The sequence below is a fragment of the Desmodus rotundus genome, chromosome 1, assembly GCF_022682495.2.
Source record: "Desmodus rotundus isolate HL8 chromosome 1, HLdesRot8A.1, whole genome shotgun sequence".
NCBI classification, from domain to species: Eukaryota; Metazoa; Chordata; class Mammalia; order Chiroptera; family Phyllostomidae; genus Desmodus; species Desmodus rotundus.
Window position 1 is genome coordinate 105,403,544 of NC_071387.1, and position 8,296 is coordinate 105,411,839.

Sequence of the window (8,296 nt, forward strand, 5' to 3'; positions counted from 1 at the left end):
TGAGCATGTCCTTGAGTGAGGATAAAAAAAAAAAGTAATACATAATCTTTGATTGAAACAGTTCAGAATATAACTTTTAAAAATAATTGACATACAATAATTGGCACACATTTTAAGTGTGCAATTTCATTTGGAGTTTTGACATATATTTACACTTATACAACCATCCCCACAATCAAGATAGTGAACATCTCCATCACCCTCAAAAGTTTTGTGTCCCTTGTGTTTCTCCCAGTGTTTCCTCCCTGCCCCCTATTTCCTACCTCCAAGCATCCACCAATACCTAGGTCCAATAGGGACACACCTGAATTGGCTGCTACTGGTAGCTGCAGTTCTACACAAGGCATTGCTGGGATTTTGGGACCATTTCTAACTTAATGATATCCCTGACCCCTAAGTCTGGAAGCTGAGAGCATTGTTCTTTCTGTGGCTTTTCTAGGTCCCAATAAACAATAGGTTGTAGCATATAAAGTTGCAAATATTCAGTTATTTTTGACCCACAAAAATCAGTTGCATATGATTCAGCTTAAAACCCAACATTCGGGTATTTATTTACTGTTTCCCAAAGAGATCTTCAGACATTTCTTCCTGAGATACAGTCCAGAGCAAGCAAAAATGTTAAAATAAAGAAAAAAGAGTTGTTGGTGTCAGTGAAAACAGCACCAGGTGTTAGACCAGTGGGGTTCAGCAACCTCGGTTCTTGAGTTCTGGCGAAGACAGATTCAGATCCAAGACTCAGACTATAAGAGAAAGTTTATTTAGAAAGTCACAGAGGCAGGAGAAGCTGGGTGTGGGCTTAGAAAACAAATTACAAAAGTAAAAGAAGGGTCCTTGGAGCAAGTGCTTGGGTTGGGAGAAGAAGAGGGAGAGGGGGATGGAGAGGGGGATGGAAAGGGGAGGAGAGGGAAGGAGGAGGGGGAGAACGGGAGGAGAAAGGCTCAGGCATCTGTGCTCTCTTCTGGGGAGAGAGCTGCTGGGTCCTTGGTCTTAAGAGCTTCTAGGGGCAGGATTTTAGAGGAGGTCTCAATCTCAATCTCAATCGCCTATTCATCAGTTTAATAGGTGTATCTTTTCAGGGTCGTGGTCTCCACTGATTGGTCAGTGCCAGAGCAGGGGGTCATTAGCTATTGCAGCTGGTCCTGAGGTCAGCTGTAGCCCTGTCTGTCTTCTATCTGGTTTTGCTGCGTTTGGGGGCCTGGAGCTGAAACACAGCTGAGGTGCAGATGCTATCCATGGGAGCTAATGCTTAAGGGGATGGTCGTGCAAGGGCCCGCATGGGAGCTGCATGAGGCCATTCCTTGGCCTCTTGTCCCTACTCCAAGGGTTCTGCCAAACAACTAGTGACAAACCACAGCCCTGGGAGAAAAGTTACCCAGGGGGCTAGGCACCCAGGTCTTTTCTACCCTGGTGATATTCTGTTCCTGGTCTCATGTCTAACTGCCTACCACAGAGTTGCCTCTAAGCACAGGAAAGGAAGACAGAATAATTGCACCGGGAGCCACTGACAAAGATAGTCGATACATTGGATAGTAACTGCACTTATGCTTGGTTGTTTCCAGACACATGGATGAAAAGGGAAACAGACAGTATAGGCTTTTTGCTCTCAGAAGAAGAAACTAAGTTCAGAAGGAGAGCCAGATGTTATTCTCCAAACTCCAGGAAGAAAATGGTCAAGTTAGAACCAAGTCTGAGTGAGTATAATGTCTTACACATCAGCTCTGAGAGAATCACATTTTTCTTTCAGCTGGAGAAGTTAATAGTGGCTTTTGGTTCTAGGAGGGAGGCATCACCCCAGAAAAAGGCAATTATCAGATCAAAGGGACAATTTAGTGCATCTTTAAAAGCCACTAATTTGATGCAGATGTGACAATCAAACCCTGCTCCCAAAACTGGTTTACTTGACCTTGAAAAAAACCTAGTCATTTGCATGCCATCCTTTAACTTCTCAAATGCTCTTTTTTCCCCTCACAGCATTAAAATATTTAAAAAAAAAAAAACACCAAAAACCAATGGCAGAGATCCAGAAAGCTTTAGGGACTATAAGAGATGATTTCATAAAGTCTTCCCCAAATCAGCTAAAAAATGTGACAGTAGGAATCTTATCTTCAGAGAAATCTAGATTCAGATTTCTTCCCTGCCCCAACCCATAATTGTCTCCCAGGTAAATGTTTCTTCCTTTAGTCTAGTGGTTCTGAAACAAGGGGGGAGGGAGGGGTGATTCATACACACATTTGGGCAATGTTTAGATACATTTAGGGTTGTCACAACTGGGGTGTGTGTGAGCAATTAGCATCTACTGGGTAGAAGGGGTGGAGGGATTGGAAAGGAGGAGGAGAGAGGGGGAGGGTAGTTAGAGGAAACACGAAGAGAGCGGAAAAAGAGAGAAGAGACTCAAGAGGAAAGGCGCCAAGCCTCACATAGGTGTTGGATCCAGCCAGACCTGAAATCTCCCCCTTGGACTTTTCAATTATCAGAATCAATCACTTTCCCTTTTTAGCTTAGTCTGGTTTCAAATGGGTTTCACTCACTTGTAACCAAAAGACTCCTAGCTAACACAGAACTGAGTGACTGGCAACTGTTTAAGAGAGCTTTGTAACATGGAATGCAAAGTTTCTCTTACCCCCTGATCACTCCCAAAGCTAGAAGGACATTCTGCTCCACACAATTATCTTGGGTTTATAGTGTAATGTGGGCATGAAGACAGAGAGACGGGGTCCCTGGGTGAGTGAGAAGGGGCGGCAGGCACAGGAGCGACCAGCTCCTGAAGAAGCAGACTGCAGCCTGTTAAACTTTACATTTCAGGTGGGAGTCCCATCTCGCCTGAGAGGAAAACAGCCTTATCTGGATATTGACGGAAAAGGTGACTCCTGGAGAGAAATGCCCTTGGGGCCAACTGCGTTCCTTAGGATGCAGAATTCAGGCAGAGGCACACAGCCAGCAGGAGCCAGTTCCATTGTTCGTACCTCCGGTAGCTCCTCCACTCCCTTCTACGCCCGCCTGCGCAGGGGTGGGGGGGGCCGGGGTCGGCTGGGGGGGTGGAGGAGGAGGCGGTGGCGGAGGGCGGGACTCCATCTGCACTGAGCTAGCCGCTGCTACCTGAGGGTTGGGTGGGAGTAGGGGCTGCACCACTCTGGGAGTCAGGATTGGAGCTCTCTGGGGGAAGAGGCAACCCCAGCAGCTGTCTGCCTGCACCCCCTCCCCGCCTCCAGCCAAGCCGACTCCTGTTTTTCACCTGGTGGGAGTCATAGTGGAGGGAAAAAAGCAGAGGGAGAATACTCTTAGCTATTTTTCTTGCATGTGGGATGCAGAGACGTGGGAATAAATCATCCAGGCCTCCTTCTGTTTAGGCACACTGCATTCCTGATATGATAAAACAGCACCTAGACAGTAGCAATAAGGAATTTAAGGTCATCGGAAGATGCTCTGGGATAGAGGAAGATAGTTGCACCCAGTTGTTCTCAATCCTGCCTGCATATGAATTATCCAGGGAGCTTAAAAACAGACAAACAGACAAACAAGCAAACAAACAAAACACTGATGCCTGGGCAACGTGTCCAGGGAGTCTGGGATGTGATTTAATGCAGAGAAAAAAGTAAAAACAAACAAACATCCTACTGAGTAAATAATAACTTTAAAACTGTAAGCATCCTGGAAACCTGGCTTGGAGTCCTGGCTTCACCAGCTGAGTCCTGACTTCGCCCAACATCACAGAATCAGACTGTGACTCTGGCCAAGTTTCTTAACCTCCCTGATCTTTAGTGACATACAAGGTTGGGGTAGCTGCATCCTCTCCAGAGACTTCTCTTCTTGCTCTTAATTCTTTAGCCACCCTGGGCTTCGTGTCCCGAGAAATTGACGTCTCTCTGGTCTCCATGCTTCTACCCAGGCTGTCCCCTTTGACTAGCTCACTCCTAATCAAGCTTTAATACCTAGCTTTAGTATCATTTTCTCTGAGAGTCTTTGTGTGCACTCGTAGTTCCCTTTGCCAGGGATGGTCTTCCACTGATTGTGGCAGAGATTGGTAATTGTCCCCTAACACCCCTTCTACTCTTATTCCTCTAGTACCAGATCCCTGTGGTTGAATTAAGCATACGTAGAGGAAGACTGTATTTCTCACTTGATTAAATTCTGGCTAATGGAATGTGAGCCATGTGAAGTGTCCAACTTCTGAGTCATGGCCTTAACGGAAAGAATCATGCACTTCATTTCCTTTTTCCTGCCGGCCAGATTGTTTGTGTCATGCAGGTGATAAACCAGCCATTTTGGACTATGAGGTAACAATCTGGATCTCTGACCCTGAGGAATTGTGTTTACAGCCCTGGACTGAAGTGATTTAAATAGGAGAAAAGTTAACTTATATCTGGTTTTACCCTCTGTTGGCTTGACCTTTGTTATGTTAACTTAAAAATAAAGAGACTTTTCAAAGTGAAAGGCAACAAGCATTTATTTGAGATCAATAAGAATAGCTATTCTAGAATCATCAATTCAGGCAGACGCCCAAATAGTGTTCCCACTAGGAAACAAAGGCAATGGGTGTTTATGAGAAAGGGAAGGGGAACAATTACATCAATAGAAAGAAGGCATTTCTATTGGTGCAAATAAGCTAACATAGTGATGCTAATTCTAAACAAGGTTTTAAATTTTCAGTCCAGTAGTCATCAATCCAATAGTCATAATTACCACTTTCTTGTTATCTTTGCAAATGGTTCTTTGCAATAGTGTTGCCTTAGGCCAAGTCCAAAGGTTATTTTGCTTTTTTTTTTTTTTTTTTTGTAATTTATTGATGTGAGAGAGTGAGAGAGAGAAACATCGATTTGCTGTTCCACTTATTTATGCCATTCATTGGTTGCTTCTGACCGAAGATTGAACCTGCAACCTTGGCATGTCAGGACAATGCTCTAACCAACTGAGCTACCTGGCCAGGGCCTTTTGCCCTGTTTTTAACATTCCAAGGTTTGATGGATAAGACATGCAGGGCAGTTCCTTTGGCATGGCAGCTCCGGCTCCATTTTAATGTGGTTTCATTTATATTATTGTTTACATTTACGGCATCCGAACCAGTAACCTAACTAACACTCCACTCATTCCCTGGCTAATACTTATTCTTCAAACCTCAATATAAATGCCCTTTTCAGAGATGTCCTCTCTAACATCTTCCTATCTAAAATATGTCCCTCTTCATACTCACATTTTCATCTACTGTGCTAAATATTTTTTAAAAGATTTTATTTATTTATTTTCAGGGAGAGGAGAAGGGAAGGAGAAAGAGAAGGAGAGAAACAACGATGTGTGAGAGAAACATTGATTGGTTGTCTCCTGTTCACTCCCAACTGGGGACCTGGCCCTCAACCCAGGCATGTGCCCTGACAGGGAATCAAACAGGCAACCTTTCAGTTTGCAGGGCGGCACTCAATCCACTGAACCATACCAGCCAGGGCTAAATATTTTATATATATTCTATCTTTGAATTTTCTCTGTGATGTTAGGGAGTGGATCCTTGTTAATCCCATTACAGACTAGAAAGTGGAGCCACAGAGGGTTGGACTCCTAGGCTGGATTGATTCCAGGGCCCATTATTAAAATATAGGCCACAAATGCAGGTGTACAAAAATATTGTTTTCTTAGTTCTCTAGAGCTCATGTTCATCTAAAACCTCATTCTCCCTGGGACACCTGCCCCCTTCTCTCCACGATTGTGCTGTGGTCCTGGAGTTTTGCACAGTGCCAAAGCGTCCCTCTGTCATTGTTCCACATGGGTTGCCATGGATGCTGCTTCTATGTTCTACTCGGGGCTCCAGGAAGCCTAGGTTCAATCTTAGCTCTGATGTTTGCAAGTCACTTCACCTCTGTGAGCCTTTGCTTCCTCCCCTGTGAAATGGTGATGGAAGATTCTGCAGTGTGTTTTTGCTGAGATGCACCACCCAGCAGATCCCTCTCCATCATCTTCCATCCAGCTCCAGGTGGAGCCCTGGATTCCAAGACCCACAAACCACTGCTGCTGTCACTTGTCTTTCTCCTCTTCAGTCCAAAAGCATCTTTTTCTGCTCTTTGGATCTAAGCATCACCCTTCTTTCTGCTTTTGCCTCAAGCAGTCTGACTTAGCAGTAAATCCATTTTATTTTTTTAGTTTAGACGTTCATATGCTTAGCAGATATAAAAGAGGATGTAGTGAAAAGTCTCCCTCTTTCACCTGTCTCTCTCTTGTCAATTCCTCATCCCAAATGTCAGCATTGTTACCAATTCCTTTGGCCTTCCAGAGATAATGTCTGCATATCCTAGCAACTAGTTTTACACATCCTCTTCCTTCCCACATACACACTGTTTTTAAATTTTCTTGAGGAAAATTTCAAACATATGTCAAAGTAGAGAGAATAGTCTTATGACCCCACCCTGTGCCCAGCACCCAGCTTCCACCACTGTCAACTCATGGCCAGCCTTGTGTCATCTCTACCCCACCCACTTCCTGCCCCTAATAGATTCATTTGATACTTCATTATTTCATTCATAAATATTTCAGAATGGACCTCAAACATATAAGGATACTTTTTAAAGATCATAAGCACAATACTGTCATCATGTGTAATAATTTTAACAGCAATTTCTCAATATAATAAAATACTCAGTCATGCCCTGGCTGATAAGGCTCATGAATTGAGCACTGGCCAGTGAACTGAAAGGTTGCTGGTTCAATTCATGGTCAAGGCACTTGCCTGGGTTGTGGGCCAGATTCCCAGTTGGGAGCACACAAGTAACAACTGATCATGTTTCTCTCTCACATCAATGTTTCTCTCCATCTGTTTCTCCCTCCCTTCCTGTCTTTCTAAAAAATAAATAAAATCTTTTAAAAAACTCCTAGAAATAATTAATGAATTAAAAAAAATAGCCCTGGCTGGTGTGGCTCAGAGGATTGAGTGCCAGCCTGTGAACCAAGGGGTCTCTGGTTGGATTCTTAGTCTAGTGCACATGCCTGGGTTGAGGACCAGGTCCCCAGTGGGGAGCGTGTGAGAGGCAACCACACATTGATGTTTCTCTCCCTCTCTTTCTCCCACCCTTCCCCCGTCTCTAAAAATAAATAAATAAAATCTTTTTAAAAAGTTATTGTAAAAAAGAGGTAATATTAAAACATTTTTAAAAATGATGATAAATAAAATACTCAGTCATGTTCAAATTTCTCAGATTGTTTTACTGTTTGTTTGGATCAAGATACAAATAAAATCCATACATTACAACTGGCTGATGTGACCAAGTCACTTTTAGTATTCATTCTCTTCTTTTTGTGAGATTTTACTGACTGCATCCACAGTTATGTCACTTCATATATTCCTCTGCTGTTAAATTGACATTAACATCTAATCTGTATGATAAAGCTTGCAGTAATGTAATATATGCTGGACTGTCTCACAATCTACAGATCTAACGACTTGATGAAAATCAGTTCCATTTTTTGGCAAGACTACTTCATCTGGGTGGCATTTATATTTCTATCTGAAAGCACATAATCTCACGTTGTCTCTCCTTTTGTCATGTTGGATGCCATTCATTACCTTGACCTCTAATTCATTGAATGTTGTAAAATTGGTGACATTCTGTTTCTATGATTCCTTCTTCTTGTATCAGGTGAATCTTCCCTTAATCCACTCTTTGATTATGTTGAGGTTCTATCAGAGAAGAAAGGCAGAACAAATGCTTGTTTCTTTCCCTTGATTTACCAGTTTTCAAAATAATGAGTTGGGCCCTGGCTGGTGTGGCTCAGGGGATTGATCACTGGCCTGTGAACTGAAAGGTTGCTGGTTCGATTTCTTGTCAGGAAACATGCCTGGGTTGTGGGCCCACTTGTGTGAGAGGCAACAGATTGATGTATCTCTTGCACATCAATATTCCTCTCTCTCTCTTTCTCTCTCCCTCCCCTCTCTCTGAAAATCAATAAAATCTTTTTAAAAAATAATGAATTGGTCAGTTTTCAAAATAATGATTTGGGTTTGTTAGCATCCTTCAAGGTGAGGCTTTTTTAAAAAGTACGATTATATTTTTAAGCATTTAAATATATTTGTTATGGCCCTGACCATTGTGGCTCAGTGGGTTGGGCATCCTCCCACAAAACAAGAAGTCTCCAGTTTGACTCCAGGTCAGGGCACATGCCTGAGTTGTGGGTCAGGTCCCTGGTTGGGGATGTGCAAGAGGCAACTAATAGGTGTTTCTCTCTCTTGTTGATGTTTCTCTCTCTCTCATACTCCTTCTTTTGCCCTCTCTCTAAAAATAAATGAAATAAAATAAAATAAACTTAAATATATTTGCTA

General features: G+C 43.0%; 1 long non-coding RNA gene across 1 annotated transcript; it reads left to right on the forward strand.

Moving 5' to 3' along the window:
* The first annotated feature begins 1,349 nt into the window (after positions 1 to 1,349).
* Positions 1,350 to 4,533, forward strand: LOC123480859 (uncharacterized). The gene is made up of 3 exons (XR_006656992.3): positions 1,350 to 1,691; positions 2,803 to 2,955; positions 4,063 to 4,533. It is a non-coding gene; the product is annotated as an uncharacterized lncRNA (long non-coding RNA).
* The last annotated feature ends 3,763 nt before the right edge of the window (positions 4,534 to 8,296 follow it).